General features: G+C 44.9%; 1 protein-coding gene across 8 annotated transcripts in view; it reads right to left on the bottom strand.

The window, feature by feature from the left end:
* Positions 1-22,290, bottom strand: part of RPGRIP1 (RPGR interacting protein 1) — a 638,645-nt gene that overhangs the window by 593,563 nt on the left and 22,792 nt on the right. For 7 of the 8 annotated variants that reach the window (XM_069633891.1, XM_069633894.1, XM_069633896.1 and 4 more), the window contains exon 2: positions 12,031-12,083. The exons of the other annotated variant lie outside the window; for it this stretch is intronic. The gene's annotated coding sequence lies outside the window, so the exon portion shown is untranslated. The remainder of the gene's footprint in view (positions 1-12,030; positions 12,084-22,290) is intronic. 8 annotated transcript variants of the gene reach the window in all.

Below are 22,290 nucleotides of genomic sequence, written 5' to 3'. Positions count from 1 at the left end.
AGTACGCGTACAGTCAGCGAGGACCATTGCCCCTCTGTCACTTTTCAATGACCCCTAAAACAAACATTTTCTTTTAATTTGTCTCAGATTATTTGTTTCTACGAGTGGTGTAACCAGTATGATGATCTTAACCCTATTACCCCTTCAGAAGGGGTGTGTATTTTGTGCACTAGCCCCTGGACTTGTCTGGGCTACGAGGAAAACACATTGGCATAACTTTTAATCCACTGGGCTAGTTATTGATGTTCTGTCATTGTTAGACCAACTGGATTCTCACTCCTCGCATTTTGGTGCGTAAAAGGGATCTTATGGGTATTGTAGCATATAGTAAGAGCAACTCCCGGTTGCTAGTCTCTCTAGCTTGTTTGTGTGATATAGTTGGGATATAGTTGGTGCTTCCTGTACATGTTTTGTGGGGGCTAGAGAGCCGTTGCGGGACCTGGCAGAGCCTGGGGCTAAAGGTGAGAAAAAAAGGAATATGTGAATGTGTGCATAGCTGTATGCGAGATGAATGACTGTATGTTTGGGTGCTTGCGTGTTCGAAAGAGCTTATGTTTTGTGGGTGTGCTTCTGAATGAGAGAGTGAATGTGTATGGGTGAGTGAGTGACTGTATGAATGCATGAAAAATGCACCCCTTGCCTCTGGGCCAGCATGGTGAGCAGGCCTCTGATCTGAGGATGAGGGGGGAAAGGGGTGGCCCCAAATCAGAGCCCTGCTCACCAGCACAGTTGATTTGCAGATCAATCAGAGAAGAGGCCTCTGATTTAGGGGCAACTCATTCCCTTGCACCATCAAATCAGATTTGAAGATGTAGGGGGGGGTGCATTTTTTACTGGGCGTCTATGTCAAAGCAAACATAATATCACGATTGCTTTTACCATGCTGCCCAGTAATAAATGCCATGCTCGAGGCATAAAGTGTAACCAAGGATGGCTGCAGCAATGCAGTCCAGCCTAGCCACGTAACAACATTCATCGTATTTGTTGGTACGTTTTTTTAAGTGGCTCGGCTGGCATTTTGGTGCAGCCAATCTAGCCATTTCTTACTGTGGCACTGCATTTTTACTGGGCCTCTATGATAAAGCAAACATAAATGTTATTATGTACCGGAAATGTTTTCTTATTGTGACACGCATTTTTAATGACAAAGACAACAGGAATATCTTCTTATGTGTAGGTACTGGCATATATTGGCAGAGCCTGCTTGCACATGTTTTCTTATAGTATGATTACTGGCACTATACACAAAGCAACCATGAGTATGTACTTCTATTGGAATACTGGCATGGATAGGTCTATCCAGTATAGAAATGTGTGGGCATAGCTAGCGTGTAAAGGTTTGTTATACTGGCATATTTTGTGGGGAAAGGCATCATGAACATGCATTTGGTTAGGCTTTTGTGCAGTGTTGGTGACTTGCATTTATTGGATTTTTTCATGCGTTACCATACACAACCAATTGCAAATTGTCTGGCTTCATACCCAGTTGTTCTCAGAAAGTGTGCTGTATAATGCACCATTTTATTCCCTTATTCATAAGACGTTCTCTGAAAGAATCCCCCCTGACCCCAAACCTCCTTTCCTCGGTTTGGGCTTCCTGGCTATGCTTGGTTGCTGATGCATATGTGTGCAAGTATCTATGCCCCTCCAATAAAACAATTTACCAGCCGAAACTGGGGTCAACTCTAAAACGGCCTTGCGTAACTGTTTTGAACAAATGATTGGTCATAGTTAACACCATCTCCTCTGGATTAACATTGGCCTCCAAAATCAGGTTCTTATGAGCTTGGCCCAGGAGAGCATCCTTTCTCTGACCATCTGCAAATTCATTCGAAGCAGGTCTTGGGAGTTTCTCGTGTTTGGTCTTCAGCTTCTCGTGTCTTGGTCATTACCCCAAACCCTGTATTGGATTTATCGGTAGTGTCTAGTGTTTAGACCTGCTCTATATTAGGGACTAATATCTTTTCACATGTAAGTTGGGTGATGGGGTAGCCTTGTTTCAGGTTGAAGCAAGCCTTCACAAGGTTTAGTAGGTTTACCTAGACCTCTCCTCAGAAAACCTGGTCAATCACATCTGCTCCCACATGCAGCAAATACTTGTCGGCCAAACCCTGATTTTGCAGCAACTCTTCCATAGATTCCCTCATTTACTTCTTTGTGTCCGCAAAGGTCATACCCTGCTGCTCCCAGTGTGACTCTGGTGGGCAGTCAGGCTGTACATATCAGTTGAATCATTCTGAGCATCTTGGATGGTGATGGGTGACCTCTGTATTGGGGTCTAGCTGATCCTACCACTGACACTACGTGTCACAGATGGCACCAGCACCACTCCAAGGCTCAGGGCGGTTCAAGGGTTTTTATTCAAATTCTTGTGGATACTAGGGCTATCCCTCTCTCGCCCTGTTCTTGATTTGAACCTCATCCATAACCCAGGCATTCTTAAAGTCCAATTTAGTAGATAGAGAAGAATGCCACCCTGCTGTCTAAAGCTGCCTTTGACTAGATGTGAATAACTTAAGGCAGAATGCCATTTCTCACTAAACTCTAACCTGGACTTCCTAACTATCCCTACTCTATCCTGTAGTTTGTGTGCTACTGGATTAGAAATTGTGCCTTTTAGGCACTGGGCCTCATTATGACTCTAGCGGTAGCCTGTGATCTGATTGATGGCACTATAGTCAATGCAAGTTCTTAAGTCCCCCTCCTTTTTTAGGCACGAAGAATATGGGCGAGGAGGAGGCAGGTGACTTGGACGGGTGAATGAAACCGTTCGCCAGGTACTGATCCAGGTAAGTTCTAAGATGCTGATTTTCCTGTTCTGTCAGAGTGTAAATTCGGCTGCAAGGGATCTGTGCTCGGGGTACAAGATCTATTTGACAATCGTAGGGTCTGTGCGGGGGCAGAACGTTGGCTTGCTCTTTTTTGAAGACATCCTGGGAATCTTGGAATTCAAGCGGTAAGGAGCTGATGAGGCCGGACACGATTCATTTCCTCGGCTTTAGATTTGTGTCATCTTTTTTGTAACATCTGTCGGCACAATCATGAGGAAATGTCAGAACTCATTTTCGCCAGTCGATCCTAGGATTGTGGGTCTCCAGCCAGGGCATTCCCAATATCATCTGGAACTGAGTAGCACCGATGAGATTGAAAGTAATGTCCTCTTGATGCCCGTCCTGACACAGAAGCTTGACTTTCTCTGTGTATTGTGTCACCGGGCCGGATGATAGCTGAGAACCATCCAGAGCAGTGACGTTTTCTGATTTATGCTTCTGTCAGAGAGGAAGGCCTATTCAGAGAGCCAAATCTTGGTCAATGTAGTTACCCACAGCTCCACAATCAATATATGCCTCCAAGGCATGTATTTTTGATGGTTGCTTGTGATTCACCAAAAGCACTGGAAGGACTAGATGTGAGGTCAGAACGGATTCCTTTTTCATGCTCGACAAGCTGACCCCTAGACTTGCCGGGCATTGTCGTTTCCCGAGTTCTGTTTTTATTCTTCATCAGTTTTGTCTGTTGCCCCAACCGTTTTCTTGGGTGGTTTTACCGGGCAGTCACAGAGGAAGTGACCTGGTTGTCCACAATATAAGCAAAGCTGTTGTTGTCTTCTTTTTTCCCTTTCTGCTTTAGTAAGGGGACTTCGTAATGCACCAATTTGCATTAGCTCAGACTGTTCATGTGGTTTAGTCTGATTCTCATGAGGTCGTACATAAATTGACCGTCCCTCTGATCTAGCTCGATCCATTTTCCGATTCTGCAACCGATAATCGAGTTGCACCGTCAGGTCTATGTAGTCCGCACACCTCTCAGGGGGATTCACCACTTGCGCCTACACGTCCTTAAGTTCTCCACATAACCCTCAGTAAAAGAGTGTAGTCCTCTTCTCTTCTGGCCAGTTGGTCTGGGCTATGAGACGATTGAAGTTTGCAATATAGGTTAATAGATCTTGACTCCCTTGTCTGAGAGACAACAACTCGTTGTCCAGAGCTTGTCTTTTAAGTATGACGGGCAAACAATTTCTCCATCTCATGTTGGAAATTGCCAAAGTTCCGGAGTAAAGGGTCATCTTGATTTACTAAAGGTATAGACCAGTCCGCCGCACTACCTCCTAAATACGAGAGTAAAAACGCCACTTTGGCTTGGTCATTAGGAACGGCTCCTAGTCTGCACAAGAAACGAAGGTGACATTGGTTTATAAATACAGCGAATTTGTTTGGGTCGCCGATGAAGCATTCAGGAGGGGCTAGAGGCACTGCTCCTGGAAGAACTACCTGAACTGGTGTTGATTGTTGAGCTGTGGAAGAATGAGAAGAATGGGTCACTCCAGGCAGTGGAACCTTTCCTGCTTGTGCTTGTAGCATTTGTCTTGCCAATTCGTCAGTTCTTTCTCGAATTACAATAAGATCCCTCTGTAATGCATTGGTTTCCTGTCTTGAAGCATGTACCTCAGCCCGTAATTCCCTTAGTAAGAGGGCTAACTGATCTGTTTCTGAAGTTTCCATAACGCCCAGGCAGAGAGTATTAGAGGCTTTGCGTTCTGTTACGCTCACCTGGTCTCTGCGGAGGCATCGGGGCACGGTTGCAGCCCTCTCTGAACTTGAATAACCCCCTTCAGGCCTCTCCCTCAGTAGAACAGCTGTGAGCAGTGGTATGTGGTGATACTGCTCCTGCGTGGAGATAAGAGTGTGTGAGGGCGCCAATCTGTGATTGTTGTACCTCTCAAACCCTTCACCCCAAAGTACAGTTTCTGTGAGTATACGCCGGCCCGTAAAGCTCAGCCTGTGAATTATGGAAGATAAGCTCTCCGTCCTTCTACTTCTGACAGGGGCGCATCGAATGGGATCTTGTTTGTTCACTGATCTCTGATAAGGATTAGTCTAGTCCAGCTGCGACTATGCTTCTCCTTATGATTGGTAAGTCTTTCTTGAGCTCTTGTGATGCTGTTCGTTCTGTTTAATGTCTTTATATGTTGCTCCTATTTATGCCCGCAATAATGTATCTCTTCTGTTTTCTTCCTTTAGATGGAAATGCGGCCTCAATGCAGCTGTGAGACGCGTGATGCGGCCGGATGGAAGATGGATGCTACCGCAATGTTCGACAGCTGGTAAGTGATGGTTTAAGGAAAGTGCAAAGTATGGCGAAGCGCAACCTAAAAACTGACTGTTTTTTCGATGTGTAACCATGTCTTCTGTTTTTCCTTGCAGGCGCTGCAGTCAACGATGGAGCGTGTCGTGCTGCGGTGCTAAAATGAAGATTGCGGCGTTCCGGAAAGTGTAAAGATTAATACTTGGTTCGCTGAAGAGATGTACAGATAAGAACAGCTTCCCCCAGATGATAAGTATGTTGGCAGGAAGCAGGATGTCCAGGAAGCAGGATCTTCAAAGGTAAGTCTGACCTCAGGCGACGGTGAGCTTTACGCTGCTTGCAAGTGCAGAATAACGTGAAGCGTCTGTCTTGAGGATCGGGGCAGCTTATATAGTTGAGATTGTGGGCACACCCATTAGGGCCGGCTTACCAGCCACACCCTACCACTCCTAGAGAGTGAGCACGTGCAAAGCCAATCCATTAGCAGCCACACCCAAGAACACACTTGGGGCTGCTTAATGGATGGAATGTTCAAGGTTAATGCATCCTGCTTAATGGATGGAATGTTCAAGGTTAATGCATCTGAAGTGCTATGTCCATAATAAAAGCTTTTTGGTGTTAAATGGATGTACTTGTTCACTTTTGTTCATGGGCCTGGGGCCAAAGGCACCTGGACAGTGTCCACCCAGGTCTTCTGTGCATGCGACCCCTGCATGCCTGTGCCCTTGACTTCATGACCATGACAGGCGCTGGGGGCGTGGACAGTATTCTTGACCCCTTAATTCCTTTGGTTTGGTGGAGGGGGGCCCCAAAGACATCCGTGCCCAGGGCCCCAAAAATGCTTAAGATGGCCCTGCCTGTATGCAATTAGATGATGGGGAAATTGGCATTTCTAGCTCCTGCATGATGGCAAAGATCTCTCTGGGGCTGGATTTAGCATTCTCGATCCTTGTATTGTAGGCATTTGATTTCCCTAGAAGGATAGCCTTTTTATAGATACTTGCAGAAGTGGAGTAGTGAGTTTTGGTATCTACGGTGAGGTTGTGTTTTCATTTGAATTCTGCCTGCCGTGTCTGGAGATGGAAGGTTTTTAGTTCAGGTGAGAACTAGGAATTGTGGTGCAGCCAAGCTTTGGCTTTCCTATGGGTGAGCGGGGCAATGGTGTCAATGTCCAGGGTAAGTAAGGTGTTGTATCGGTCAACCATAGTGTCAGGATCCTTGATTGGTAGGGGTGTCTGGGTATGATCGTTCAGCCATTGTAGGATATGGGCTTTGGTGATGTTTTTTGTGTTCTGGGTGGCAGGGAAGGTGCCACTGTGGCAGGGCTGTTAATGCTAGGTAGTATGAAAGAAATTATGTTGTGGTCTGTCATAGGGCACGGCTGATTGGAAGTCGGCCAGCCAGTCAACGAGGCAGCCTTTGGAGTGTATGGGGTTGAGGATGTGTTGGTTGAAACCTGGTATGGTAATGTTTTTTTGTAAAGCACCTATACACAAGGCCAGTGTTTTAAAGCGCTCAAGGAGGGAGGGAACAACGGGAGAAAACAACAGTCATTCAGAACCCTTGAATTTCTAAACCATACAAGCATGCACAGGCAGTAAGTGCATATAATATGATAAACAGTGTAGATTAGTTTAGTTTATTTCTTATTTAGCGCAACACGCACGCAGGCCTCAGTGCGCTGACAAAAAAGAAAGCAAGACAACAATGCAAAAACAAGACATACCAGTACATAAAAATGTCTGGCATATGAGGGAAACATCAGGATGGACAAAGAAAGTTAACAAGGCATACATAGCCATGAAGAAAAAATAGTCAATTCACAATAATTGTTAACTTGGTGAGGGAGAACATATTCCACAGATTTGTGTTTCTGTTAAAAAACATGGGTAAGCTACTTGAACCACAACCAATAACAATACAATCTGTGTTGTCAAGGGAGCACCAGTTATTAATCTGTATCCTTCGATGGACTCTCAGGTCTTGGGTTCTGACACAGTTATGACTGATCCAAGCTCAGATTTTATTTTTTAGCGCCTCCCTTAATTCATATTCCCTCGGCTTGTTCACATTGGTGATGATGTTGTTTCTGGGATCCATGGCAAAATTCCTTAAATTGGGATCCTCGATTCTTGCCATAGATGACTTTTTCAGGCACATATCCTTCGAGGTTTTGGGAAGCAATGGAATGGCAGGTTTGGTATGTGTAAGAGTACCACTGGACAAATATTCACCATCTGTGCCCGAAACCGGCTTAGTTGCGATGACCTGAGAATTCATTCCTTTGTGTGGAGACCCTTCAAAACTGGGTTAGCAGCCCTGACGGGCCCAATTCTGGATATGGGGGGTTTCAGAGAATGTATCCTCCCCTATAGGCTCAATTTGACTGGACTTATCCCACTTTGATGGGTGTAACACAAACACTTTTGGGCATATGGAAGCAAACCAGGCATGGAGATCCTCAACATTTTGACAAGCATCAATATCCCGCATCAAATAAACCTGGAAGAGCGGCCAATTTCCTGGAATATTACAATCACCAACCCATTGCTGGAACCTTCAGGGGTGGCTTCTCCTGTCCGTTCCCCTGTTTTTTCCAACCGGGATGGAGATATCAAGGCACGCATAGGCTCATAGCCCTCTGGTTGATCAGGCCCCTTACCCTCTAATGGGGCCCCATTTACCCCTACATGAGAATCCTGAAAGGATGGTGACGAGTTTGTTATCTGCATGTACATTGAGGACCTACTTTGGTGTCATTATTCTTGTTGACTTTATTGATAGACAGGAGATGGTCTTTCTGGAGCCATTGGGCCTCATTACGAGTCAGGTGGTCTGGAAATAACGGTGGCGGTAAACCTGCCGCCACCGTTGTTTCTGGATCGCCTGATCTCGAGTCCTGCAGGCAGAGGTGTCATTCCCGCCAGGTCTGACCTGGCGGGTTTAACACCGCCCGCCTGCAGGCGGACTTGGAATAACCGGCACCATCACGAGATGGTGCCGGTGTTTCCATGGTCCCCATTCCCATTGAGTCCTATGGGACTCAATGGGAATGGGGATTTACCGAATTCCGCCTCCGGAATTCCCGGGTCACTGGGGTTGTAATGCCCCAGTGATTCCGGGAATCATGGAGGCGGAATGGTAATTCGAGTCCGGCGGTAACCGAGCCGGAAAAACCGGCAGATTACCGCCGGACTCGTAAGGAGGCCCATTGTCTCCTTTTTGCACTTAAAGCTAAGACTTACGACATACGACTACCATTCCTACAATGGACTGGAGAAGTATACAGTGGAAGGGATTCCCCCATGCCCAAAGCAACAAAGAGGTTGCAATGCAGCAGTGACCCAGGGGCAGTCTCAGTAAATAGGTCTCTATTGTTGACCTTATTATTCATTGGTTGTGACCTTGTAACTGGCATTGCACTATGAAATGGTTAGAAAACAGGAGCACTGTGGTTGAGGAAGAAATTGTATCGAGGGCTTACCCAGAAAGTATGGCGGGATGCACAGCAAAACCTCTGGGCAACGCTATAGCAATAAAACTCAGTTGAGGCTCAGCGGGGCATCGGCGAGGCTCCTGTGAAACATGGGCAACAAGGATGAACCCTGGTGCCGTCCGAGTCTGCGTTGAGCTTTGGCACCCTTCCCTTCACCGCCGCTGCCAAGTATCGCCCACGGCAAGGGGCGTAAAAAGCAGGGAAGCTGGAAATCTTGCAGCGAGTCTCCCTGCTGCACCGTCGCAAGGTTAGAGGAATGGCCCCTGCACTGCACTGATCACATCAAGCCACACCGTCTAGAACGGCCGCCTCCGACGCGGATGTAGATGGATCTCTTCTCTGATAATAGAAAATAGGACGATTCTGCAGTTTTTCCAAGTGCATTGAGGTGCAACCATGCAACCATGCAAGGAGGGGAGACAGGGAAGATAGATAGACGATCTTCAAGGCATCTTCAAGGCATGGTACGTTCAGATCTTGCAAGTGCACAGACAGTACAGGAGAGAGGGAGGGTGAGTGCAGGGAGGGGTCCAAGTGCACCCAGTCAGTCAGAAAACTGGGGTAAGCGATGAGAGATACCACTCTCATGGGTCATTGACCAAGTGCAGTAGCGATGAGACAAGTGCAGGCCCAGAGGCAGTGCGAGAGGACTGGTGGGGGTGCCAGGGACCTGTGAGACTCTGAGGTAAACCCAGCGGCCAATCAGCAGGCTGTGTGGAAAAGGAGGGAGAGAGGAATAGAGCAGAGAGAGAGGTTAGTAGGGTGGAGGGAGAGAGAAAGAGGAGGAGAAGAGAAATGTCTTAAGGAGTTTCCTGAACCTCAGGAGATCAGGCTCAAGACGGAGGGTGGCAGGGAGGCTATTCCAGAGGGAGGCCTCTGCTGAGGATAATGATTTCCCTCCAAATCTCTGCTTGGAGAACCTGCTCACACGCAGAAGGTTGGAGGTAGATTAGCGGAGAACTCGGGAAGGACAATATTTAGGTAGGCATTGTTGCAGATAGGCAGGTCCCAGGCCCCAGAAAGCCTTGTTGACAGGGGGTCTTGAACTTGATCCATGCAACCACAGGGAGCCAGTGGAGGGATTTCAGCACCGGAGAGATGCAGTCCCTGGGCTTGAGGCTAAGGATAAGTCTTGCAATTCTGGTCTGGATGAATTGCAGAGGGCGCAAAGCAGAGGCAGGGCGGTTGAGAAAGAGGCTGTTGCAGTAGTCCAGCCTTTGAGGGAACCAGGGCACTGGAGACAGTGAGCCACTGAGGGAAGGTGAGAAAGGGAAGAGTACCTCTGAGGAGGTGCAACTGGTAGGATCTTTTTAGAGATGTCTGAAATGTGATTGAAGAAGGAGAGAGTGGAGTCGAAGTTGACCCCAAGGTTTCTTATCTCGCAGGTGGGTGTGGGAGCAAGGCCAAGGGAGGCCGGCCAGAGAGAGTGGGAAAGCCAGAGCAGGAGTCCAAATGCAAACAATCTCAGTCTTACTGGCGTTGAGGCAGAGATAGTTTGCAGCACACCATGACTGAATTGCAGACTGTCAGATATGAGTGAGGTAGAGGAGGTGGCTGAGGGTAGCCTGAAGGAGAGTTGCGTGTCATCCCCATAGCACTGGAAGTTAGAGATGAAAGTGGCAATCACACGTGCCAGGGCAGACACACACATTGAAGAACCAAGGGGATAGGTTAGAACCCTGGGGAACGCCACAGGTTGAAAGAGTCATAGTCGAGAAAAAGGGCCCAAGTTCCACCTGGGATGGGTTGTCAGAAAGGAAGGAGTTTAACCAGGCCAGAGCCTAACCTGTGATACCCAGGGTGTCACAGAGACGTGCGATCAGGATGTTGTGGTTTACCTTGTTAAAGGCAGAGGAGAGGTCAAGAGAAATGAGGCCAGAGGGAGTGTTAGTGTCAAGATTTCAGAGTAGGTCTTCGCGGGTGTTCAGGAGAGCAGTTTCCATGCCTCTGGATGGATGCTCTAAAGCCAGACTGATTGTCGTGGAGGCAAACGGCAGATTCAGTGTGGAGGGCGAGCTGAGAGGTAGCCAGGAGTTTGCCCAGCAAAGGGGTGATAGAGATGAGGCGGTAGTTTTCTGGAATGGAGGGGTCAGCAGAGGGTTTCTTAAGCAGAGGGTGTACAAGTGCGTGCTTAAGAGAAGTTGGGAAAACTCCAGAAAAAAAAGAGAGATTGCAGAAATCGGCCAAGGCTGGCAGGGCTCGAGTAAGCAACCCAAGAGATCAGGCATGTGGGCGGGTAATGTGCAAGTGCAAGAGACTCTTTATGTGTCCAGCCGGACCACATTTTTGTCCTAGGTTGTCGCTGTATTCTGATGGCAGAGGTGGTGAGGCTTAATCTGGTGTAAGGAGGCAAAAGAATTATGTGCCCAGCTAGACTGAATTTGTCATAGGTCGTTGCTGCATTCTGCGGCCGATGTCCACTGAAGTGGTGCTATTATATGTACCTTGAGGCTCAGATGGAGCTTTATTATTTAGGCCAGGTTAGGTTTTCCATGTGAGAGAGGCGCACTAGCTGGGTTGTCATAATAGGTCTTCTAAGAGTCATGAACAAGCTATCATAATGCATCTTCTAAGCGTGATAGGGGTTTTCCCTGAATACATATAGGTCCAACACATTTCCTGCCCCAAAATACATCTAAGTGTAACATTTCCTGCCCCCAAAATACATCTAAGTGCAACTTCTTTCCTGCCCCCAAATACATCTAAGTCCAACAGCTTTCCTGCCCCCAAACTATATCTAAATCCAACACGTTTCCTGCCCCAAAAATACATCTAAGTGCAACACCTTTCCTGCCCCCAAAATACATGTAAATCCAACACATTTCTGGCCCCCAAATGAATGTAAGTAAGTGCGACCCACTGCCCTCCTCCAAAATGCCCCAAATGCAACACAACCTCTGCCCTCCAAAATACATCTATCAGGCTATCTAAGATGTGCAGCAGGTAATCTACACAATGTTCTGATTTGAAAGTACTAATGAAGAAGTTGCAGGGTTTTAATTGAGCATAGTAATGGCAGTGCTTACCGCCCAAACCACCTTACCTTAGTTGTTGCTGTAGGGTGCTATGTCAGTGTTCATGGGTGAACAGGAGCAAACAGGAATGGGAGCTGCCCAGAAAGGGGGCTATACTTTGCTGTGGTCCTTGGCCGGCTGCCTGGGCAAGGCTGCCCTGGGGCCCTCCATAAAGAGGGCTAGTTTTCAGTGGAGGCAGCCAATCACGGGCCAGAAAGAGGCAGGGGAGGGAGGAGCGAGGGAGGCATGGGGAGATGGAAAAAAAGATTGTGGCACAGGGAAATAAATAAAAGCGGGCAAACGGTGCAAAATAAAAACAAAAATGGGAAAACGGAGCAACTAAATATTTAAATGAAGAGGGAAGGGAGAGGAAGAAAGAAAGTAAGAAAGAAAGAAAGAAATCTGGGAGCAGATGGGAGGGGTGGGGTTACTTACCTAGGGCCAGTGCGCTGCACACTCAGGAGTGAACTGGACCCGCTCTCATAGGTCTGCAGGGAGATAAAGTTCCCAGTCACTCAGGAGAATTAGCCCAAAAATCCAATAGTCCAGCAAAAATGCTGAGAGACTCACAAAGAGGGGAGAATTTCAGTCAAAAAGGAAAATCTACCTAACCCTCATCTTAATAATGCTGTGAGTCCTGCACACAGTGGATCATACTCATGAACACAGGGACTCATAAACCTGAGAAGACTTGCAAAGCATCCAGCTCCACGCGGTTGACACCAAGCGTGTGCATACATCAAATCCAAGATTACACTAGTCTTTGATATTGACCCAGCCCATTGACCCATAAATGGAAGCAGTGAGCAGATAGCACAGCCAGGGGACCATCAATGCAATCACATTGACTTACAACTATTCCCATATACCTGATAATTGTCAGAGAGGAGAGATCCCAGCAAACAGCGACATGTCCTTATCAATGTTCCCTCTAATTATTTTTCCCTAAGTGCAGGAATGGTTGGCTTTCATGCACACTTTATTTTCCATGTGTGCAACTGAATAACGAGGTAAGCCACTTTGTGAGCACATGTGCTCAGTGAGCCACCATCTACGAAGAGTTTGGAAGGGTAATTCCCCTTCCCAACCAGTGCATTTCTTTACAAATCAGTGTAAAAGGCGCACCTTACAACAATTATTTCAAACATATATAGGCTAAAATAAATATTTTATATGTTGTTATAAGGAGAGCTCATCAACCAGTTCAAGACTTCAAGATATGCCATAGTACCTACCAAAAGTACTCCAGTGCAGAGAAACAAATGTGTATGCACCAACACGCTTTGTATACTCAAGATAAACAATATGTTTAGTTGTGGCTATTAGTTTGTTGACACTGCTCAGAGACAATGTAGAAAGTGTTTAATGCCTTTGAATAAAACACTCATTTTTTTGTTTATCACTGATGTGGTTGTCAAATAATTCAGATAGAAAATGGAATAATGGCAGCTAAAAGGAATGTGTAAGAAAACATGCCAGTAGGAGTTCATGTGTCACTTTAAGGAAGTAATTGAAGGACCAGGAGAACATGCCTCTATTTATGTAAGGGCAATTATTGCATCAGAATAACTGCACCACAGAATATGATCAGAATTCCAGGGTCTCTGCTTACTATCCAACGTTGTCCTATGAGTTGTGAAAAAATCTAATCAAAACAAGCCATTAATTTTTACTCTCTAAAAACAGGGAAATGTGCCCAACAAAAATGGGAAACCATGAACATATAGGAGCCTTCCCCCTGCTTCTAGCCACAAGGTTCCACTAATATGTTTTTGATTCGGTGACCAGCAGAGCAGTGGAATAAGTAGGAGCTCTAATAATATTACTGCCCGATGTCGAGAAGAATTTTAAGGGGAAAGAATATATGTATTAAGCGTGAAATATCCCTACTGTCAAAGCTAATTATTTTCTTACTCCCTGCAAAATCATTTCATTCCAAGTATGGAATAAAATCGTATCAGAGCCCTGCTTGTAACCCTGACAAAGGAGCTGAAATGACAAGGAACATAATGCAGCGTATACTGTTGCCCACCCTTCTTCACAACAGCCTAGACAAAATTCAACAAAACCCTAACTGAGGTTTCTTCAGGAGCCCATTAAAGCATCACATATATTTGCCTTTAAAGTCAATAGTAGCAATGCTCACAGGTAAAAAAAAGATTGAGTGCCTTCTTCTTTTACTAGGAACCCCCTCTTCTGAAATTCACGGATATCATTTGAACAAGATGCACAGGGATGCTAGAGGCAATAAGAGCAAATGCATGATTATATTGAAAAGCCCTCAGCAGCTGAGAACAGTTTCCTAGACTGTTACTAGAGTGTCCTAACCTTTACCAAACAAACAACACATGTCCTTCACTGTACTGCCAAACATCTGATTTGGTTTTTGAATGTTGCTGATTTGTTCTTCACCACGAAGGAGTGTTCTCCGTTGCCCTTCTACCCATAACCCTCCCCGGCACATGTTCTAGACTGCAATAGTAGTAAACTTGGTTCTGTAAAAAATGGAGGATTCTAGTAGTAGAACACTAACTGGGATATTTGCATACCCACAGTTCTTTGCAAGCAAAACATATTTAAAGCCTCACTATGACATTATGTGCAGTTTAAGAAAATGCCATGAATCTACATATGCACAATTACTATGAAGTGAATACAAGATTGTTTGCAACATACCTTGCCTTTGAATTGTTGGGTAGAATTATACAAGCGTTTGAGAAACAGTTTTTGTATGCTAGTGAATTACCATATAATATGTTCAGGTCTATGCCCCATGATCTCTGAAAACTGGAAAAGGGTGCAGATTGTGTAAAAAGCATTCTAGTTCTCTGAATATCCATTGCCCTAATACTATATACACATAATGCCGGCCATAGTCCATACCCATTATTCCTTGCAGGTCAAGTAAATGATGTTGCAGTGTTGCTCTCCACTTATAGGGCAATGTTAACAATGCTAAAGTAGGAGACGCTGAACATGGCATTTGCCTACTCGAAATCTTTAGAAGGCAAATACATATTTTAGTTTTATAATGCATTAACTTGCAAGGAGCATTACAACATGATTGTGTGACATATGTACAAAGAATAGGAAGCATGGGATGAGGCTACGCATTCAAATAGCCTGCTTACTTACAGTCAGTATCCGATATTTGAGCTGACAGTTGGATTACTCCTGGTTGCTAAGGCACCAGGAGTAACAGAAATTCTTGTGTTTAAACGTCATTCATATAATAACACACAGAAAACAAGTGGATGCAGGTGCAAGTCTGGTAACCTTTTGCAGAGCCAAGGTAGGCATAGACATGGTTGTCTGGTAATATCTGAATGTAAAACCAGGAACAGATTCCTCTCCTGCTCAGGGATATTAAGTTAGAGCTAAGGACGCAAGATATAGGTTTAACTATTTTAATAAAATTGATTCTGCTCATGATGTGCTAAAATATCTGAATGTGGCCTGGCGCGGACTAGAGTCATAAGGGGTAAGTGTGGCAGAGTCAAGTATAGGAGTCATGAGTGGCGAGCGAAGCTTATTTGGTTAATGTTTGCAGGCATATCTTAGCCATATCTTCTTATTCGTTTTTAACCTCTTGTATGTGCATTCTGTTTTGGGAATTTTTAGGTTTTTAAGGTCATGCTTGCATAGTAGGGCAATGAAAATAGGCTAGAACATAATATCAAGACTAGTTAGTCCAATTTAGCTTTATTTTATGAGAAAGCAAATATTAGGTTTCTGCTTTGGCCTGTGCCTTATGCAACATTTGTGAATTGGTGAGATTTGTCTGTGTGCGCTGCTAAAATTCTTCTGAGCGGTACCCAGAAGGAAGCTGGGCAAGTGCGCATGCACACAGCTTAGAGGGAACATTGGTCCTTATTAACGGGACGAAATTTGCCAAGAGGGTTTGGAGTCTGGACAAGTGGCTGTGTAAAGGTGAGCTAGATTCACGGGAGGAGGCCAATTTATAGGAAGATGAAGGAGAAGAGAGGAGGTGACCTAGACGAGAGCACATGACTTAGTGAGAGGGACGAAGAGGTTGGAAACAGCAGATGAAGGACTGGGTGAAGACAAATGGGAGAGAGGCATTGAGCTATCAAGAGGAGTTGGTGATACATAATGATCAGGTGGTGAGATATTAGGACGAGGCGGAGAGACATTGGCCCTTATTATAACACCGGCGTTAAATCATGGCGCTATTAGCATTTCACCATGGCCCCTTCCCATTTTTGCCCCATAGGGCATAATGGGAATGGGGAAAGGCGGTAATTACGGTACCACAAATTGCGGTACCGTAAATATCACCAGGGTCCCTTTGCGGGTCCCTGCAATAACGGCTGGTTCCAGCCGCCGTTATGGGAATTGGGCACTAAGGGATTACCGGTACCGGTACCCTTACCGGTACGGGTAATCCCTTAGCGCCAGGGTCATAATGACCCCCATTGTAAGGAGCTGGAGAGATATCAGGAGGAGGTGCTAAGAAACCAGGGGGAAGAGGTAGGGAGTCGGCAAGAGGAGGTTGTGTGATAATAGGAGGAACTAGTGAGTCAGATGAGGATGTAGTGAAATAAAGAATATGGGATACCTAGTACACAGTCATGAAATTCAGGATATCACAAGTCTCTAACAACAATAGAAAAAGTCAACAACTTTTTCATTTCTATTGGTGGTTCTCCACTTTAAATTGAGGAACACACTCCTTAATCTCACAAGCATCTTATTATTTGTCTAATTGTTTTCCAAATATATTATATCAATCAAAGCCCTACCAAGTCTGATGTTCCTTCAGAGAAATTCATATTTCTTCCCATTTTGTCTTACCAACACATGTCATTGCTTGAATTCGCAAATAACACATTTAGAAATTACATTGGCTTGCTTGTTGTGGAATTAGTATGTGCACGCATTCACAGGAATATTTCTAGTAATCACATTTAATTAAAAGTAAGGCTAACAGTAATTATAGGACACTATGAGACATAGAAACTAAATTAGAGACACAAGCTACCTAGTCTCCCTTTTCAGAAGCCTACAAGCTATTACTGCTGCATCCCTAACAATGCCTCACACTTATGCTACAAATAAGCACAATCAAAAAAACATGTTGCTCGGTTTTCATTCCAAAATTTCAAGTTTGATTGATCTGTGAAATAAGGAGCTCCAACAATGTTGCAGGGACATGGCAGTCTCTCAGGCTATCACTGTCAGGAATCCCGCTGTCAGGGTACTGAATGCCCAGGCTCCTAGGAGCCACAGGTGCTGGTGGTTTGATTGGCGTTTACACCAGCGCCCCCGCAATTCCTACTCCACATGTCACAGAACTCCACGAGCAGGGTAAGACGTGCGTGGTGACGTCACGGCATTCAGAATGTGCACCATGATGTCATGCATGCTGCATCAAGTATCGCACAGCAAATCCTGCAAACACTGGCATTCCAGGAATCGGCACTTCTCAAGGTAAATTATTGCTGTGAGTAGCTCTGGCCCATCTTGGTTTTCTGTGTCTGCATCCTGTCTTTGACCTTAGCATTGTATCCTGGCTCCTGCTATCTAAATGCTCCTACTGATATTGGTAACATTCTATGGACTAACTGGCTTTCCACCCTGCATCTCTCTTGACACCTTTTGTTGGATTATCCCTATTGGTATTGGCTACATTCTATTGAGTGACTGGTTATGACCCTACATTCCCTGACATCTGCTATCGGAGTACCTATATTGGTTGTTTGGCTGCACTATTTGGTTTTCTTGGTTTTATTTTTATTTTTCCTTATGAACTGTACTGTACTTTGGACTAGTTCACCTCTTCTTGGACACATGCATATCAGGAGTCTCCTGCCATGGAACTGGAATGGACAAGCCGTCCTGTCTTTGAATTGCACCTTCTTTCTTCCTTTCCTGCTTAGTTTTGCAACCTAGTGGCACCCGCAGTCAAGTATCCAGCATGAGTTTTCCTGGCCTATGGACTTTTCAGTATTTCTCTGTGCAATGCAGAAAATATACAGTATACATGTAGGTTCATCAACTCGGGAGGATAGCTCAGCGGCAACGTGCTCGCCTTGGAAGCAAGAAAACACGGAGCAATACAGGTTCGATCCCTGGGTCCGCACTTGGAAACCTCTTGGTATTAAGCGTGTTATAAATAACCTATCATATCAGTGCCTCTATCAACATATATAGGTAGGAGACGAGTATAACCGGGAAGCTGTTTTCTGTGTATGATTCTGACCACTTCATTGTTGAGACGTTTTATTGTCTGTTTCCTTACAGCCCGGGAGCGAGTTTTGTAACATCCGGCTCTTCCTGCATTTTCATCCGAGTCGCCTGCTCACCGCATGTATTTGCCTATCACAGAAACAGAGCCCTTGGGAGGAAAGCAGTGGCGCCCCCAGACATTTTTCATAGGGATGGCCTGATGGAAATCTTGGGGTGGCACACCAAAACAAACATGGCCCCCTTGGGCAACTCTTGGTGGCGCCTCTGGAGGAAAGTAACCCTTTTAGAGGAGACTTTAGGCTGATTTACTTTATTGTCATTCTCGGAGACTGTTTAGGGAGCTACCCTTACACCCCGACATTCACTGCAACTCTGCGAATTCTCTCTGCAGTCCTCATCTTGTTCTGTGTTTAATGTTAATCATTTTGCTTAACTGCGTTAACAATGTTTGGTTGTAGCATTAGCCCCTCTCTAAGATCCAGGATATTTATCAAAAAACAACTGTTGCTTGTTTCAGCATGACCAGCACTCCATTGGGAAAAATGCTGATTTTTCAGAACCAGCAAAAGAAATAACCCAGAAGAGGTGGAGGGATAGCAGAAGGATATGGCCGGAGAGATGAAGAGAAAGAAGTGAAGGGCGGTCCACAGGAGGAGTTTGTCATAGACCAGGAAGTAGAAGTGATGGAGACACTGGTAGAGCAGGAGGAGTAGCCTGTGAAGGTAGAGATAGAGAGGGAAGGTGCCCCAGGTACGCTATAAGCCTGGTGGACAATAGGGGTGAATAGGAGGGGGTACAGGAGGTAAGTGTGAGGGTCAGTATAGCAGTATAACAGCAGAGGGAATAGTGTAATAGAGGGGGCTTTTAAGTAACAAGATAGTTTTGAAGCTGTAGAGAGGGTAACAAGAAGGCCATATGGGGAATCAATGAGAGGCCCTCCACATCAGTGTGAGAAGAATTACCCTCTAGCTTGGCTGTCCAGCCAAATCCAGCTTGAACCCTTGGGGCCAGAGCTTTGTGACCCCCAGTCTCTTGCCAGTACTTACCGAGATCTGGACCGTGGCATAGTATGACCACTGGAAAATATACTAGTGCGAAGGAGATAAAGGAAGACCTAAGGCTATTGGACACCACAAAAGAAGTCCAGGGGCCACTTAAAACACCTCAGATTGCGAGTGACTAAAAACCTCCCAAGGGTTTCAGGGAGGGAGACTGGATTTTTGAGAGTGTGAAAAAAAAACCAAGAACTTTCTTTTGATTTCCTTATTTTGGAATACAAGAAGATGCTATTTTGTTTCAAGTTGATTATTTCTGTTGTCCAAAATAACCCCCACTGAAATCCTAAATCTTTTATCCACAGAGAGTCCGCAGGCAGAGAAGTGCATGGCTACTTGTTGTATTTATGTGAACTAGGTGGCTACTGCATGATTAGGGCCCCAGTCGAGGTAGGTGGGACAATCTTGGGCACTGAAGTCTTTACAATCCCGACCACCCAAAGTCTCTTGCACTCGGGAAAGGGTTACCCGGATTCAGGGGATGGATGGAGACTTTATGCCACCCAGAATAAAGCTGTAGGACCCCAGATATCCCCTTTGGGTCACGTAAGAGACCCAATGCTATGCTTGACCGACCAGGCGGTATATTTCCTAACAATGTCGCAAAATAACAATGTGTCAAGTGCTACTGGCTGGGTGGAGCAAAAGTCTCGAACAACACCCGAGCCAAGTTAGATAGCTGGCGAAAAGAGGAGTGCAGTGTTAATTGTTAGGATAGAGACTGTTAGCTGACCGATCAAGAGGCTCAAAGATACTATTGTGATCTAAAAACCTTTGTAAAATCTATTTATTCTTATACAAAATTATTACATAAATTGTACGATTACAAGACAATAATAGTTAATATTGTGTTTTGCATCAATGATTACTGGTGAAAATAGTAAATGTATAGACACTGAAGATTGTCAATTAGTTTGAAACATATACTGATAGTCGGTTCATTTCAATAGGCGCTTGACTTTTGCGTGGTTTCTTTTAAACCTCTAGCTTGTCTTAGTCTTCTTGTGTTAATAGAGAAGATTATGGTCTCAACATGTTTCTGTTAATTTGTCTCATAAATAGTGAACATTCATCAGGAGCTTTCACCATACAGTCATTTGTGTTGCAATACTTAGAATATCACCAGGCTTAGGTAAGTATTTCTTTGACTTTTGGTCTGTCAGGATAAAAACAAACAAAAATAGTGAAAGCTCTAAATGCTACTAGCCTATTAAAGTTCATAGCTTGAACCTAGAACCTAAATTGCAGGTAGTTACCTGAACCAGTTCTGTGGGGGCGAATAGTACTGGTAGTTATTGTTATGAAGACTTGTCAGTAGTCTTGCTTCCAGCAATCTGTGAAAAAAGCATAATTATGATGCTTTTTTAGTCGCCATTTCAATTTGCTTGCTACCTTTCTCTAACATCATTCGGCTAGAGACCTAATACTGTTTGGGTGGTTTATTGGAGCATAATTTGTGTGATCCACCTGGTGGCGACGTCTTGTTAGGTCCCACTGATCCAGTATTCCGGTTTTCTATTTTGTAAATTCTTGATAGTGGTTCTGTAATACAGTGCAGACTAATGTGTCTGAGCACGGGTGAGCAGCTTCATCGTACATTATCATAATATGATTACTTGGAAACTTTTAACAGGCACAATGTAATTTTACATCTACTTTTCAGTTACTTTTCCATCCGCGATGTGAGGAGACAGTCATGTTGGTCCGATTTCTGTCCATATGGATTTAATTACTATATGGGTTTGCCAGTATAGATTTACAGTAGGTATTTGGATGTGGTCATTGGAGCTATTCCCTCCTCATGGTTCTTATCTAACTGTGTCAGTCTTCATCTAGCTGAGGGGTGGTAAGCAGTTAGATCTTGTAATGGTTGATGTGGACTAACACAGATTCTTCTAAGGAAAGGTGAACAGTTGATACGGAAAATCTGGTATTTTGAATGGGATTTCAATAGGATTTCAATAGGATGCAAGGGAAAAAGAGGGGTATGTAGTTTTTTGGGTACTGGGTGATATGATAGTTACGTGATAAGCCTAAATTTGGGAATTTAGACAGCCAGCAAGGTCTCTGGAGAGCGGGAACAACAATCTGGTCACTGGGACAGAGGGGTCAAGAGATCTGGTCACTGAGACAGCTTGGCTCTCCTGGATGGGATGAGGGACAGCTAGGCAAGGTCTGGTCACTGTGGACAGCTGGGCTCTCCTGGATGGGATCAGCTGGGCAATGTCTGGTCACTAGGGTCTCCCAGATGGGATCAGCTGCCTTTCCTCCTTTCTCCCTGGATTATTGGGTATGCCTGGATCTGGATGGGTGGTTCTGCCTGGATGGAATCAGCTGCCTCAGGATCTGGTTTTTGAGTTTTTGAATCTCCAGTGTTTTTCTGTCTCCTGCTTATATAGCCAAAGTGATATCATAGAATTTTACAATCTGGGGGAAGTACTCTGGAGTTACTCCTATTTTCGTATATGCCAGGCAACTGGTGTTCCCTTCTCTCCCAGAGCTGTTTGGTCTAGGGGCAATGACATTTTATGTGTGTGCATTTATGACTTCCTTTGTTTCACCAAAGTTACTTTTTACAAAATAGGTTATGGAGCAAAACTTCAAATCTATGCTAGTCACCATCATAAGAAACAGATATGCAGATTCCATATTTCACAGGGAATCGAACAGTCCGATCGCCAACTCTGTGCAAGGTAGCACCGCTTTTTGGCACAATTTTGCCAATTTTAGGAGAAACATAATATTTAAAATTCAGCAAATGGCTACACATATGCCCACTCCTATTTAGCATATTTTCACCAAGTATTATGTCTCTGTCATTTATACTTCACACAGAAATGCATTTTTCCTGCCATTCCAATTCCCCAGGTGCTAGCAACATGCACTGGGTCTCATTTTGCCTGTTTAAAAATCACATGAAATACTTTATTTAGGGTGCTGAAACAAATGTCTTAATGTACAACAGTTCTTTTAAATTCAGTGGGCTGGATTAGCCATGGTGTGGGTGGTCCTGCCACCCCCACAACCAAATTGTCTTCCCCTGGGTCAGCCTGAACAAAGGTGTTCCATGACGCCCTTTGAAGCCATGCAGTTGGGGCTGGGGATGGGTGTAAAAGGAAAGCACACGTCTTAGTGAAATGCTGGTTCCCCTCGGGTCCTTTCTTCCTTTCTGTAGGTATGCCGGCCAGTCTGACGAGGCAGCAAACTTCCACACTTTAGGCATTTAATTATTTTCCCATGTAGGCAGGGCACCTTTGAAGTCAAAGCCTGAGCCAAAAACCTATTCTTCTGGTTTCAAAGTTTCAAAGTTTTTTCCAAAAAGACCCAGTCTTTTTGGAAAAAAATATCATACACATTTTAACCTCATCCCCACATATTTAATCCCATTTCTGTGTGCGCACAGTAATTGCGTTTCACTTTCAAACGGCAT

This window comes from Ambystoma mexicanum, chromosome 13 (genome assembly GCF_040938575.1).
Source record: "Ambystoma mexicanum isolate Mex_15411 chromosome 13, UKY_AmexF1_1, whole genome shotgun sequence".
NCBI classification, from domain to species: Eukaryota; Metazoa; Chordata; class Amphibia; order Caudata; family Ambystomatidae; genus Ambystoma; species Ambystoma mexicanum.
Note: the sequence above shows the minus strand (reverse complement) of the source record. Positions and strands in the feature narration are given on the sequence as shown.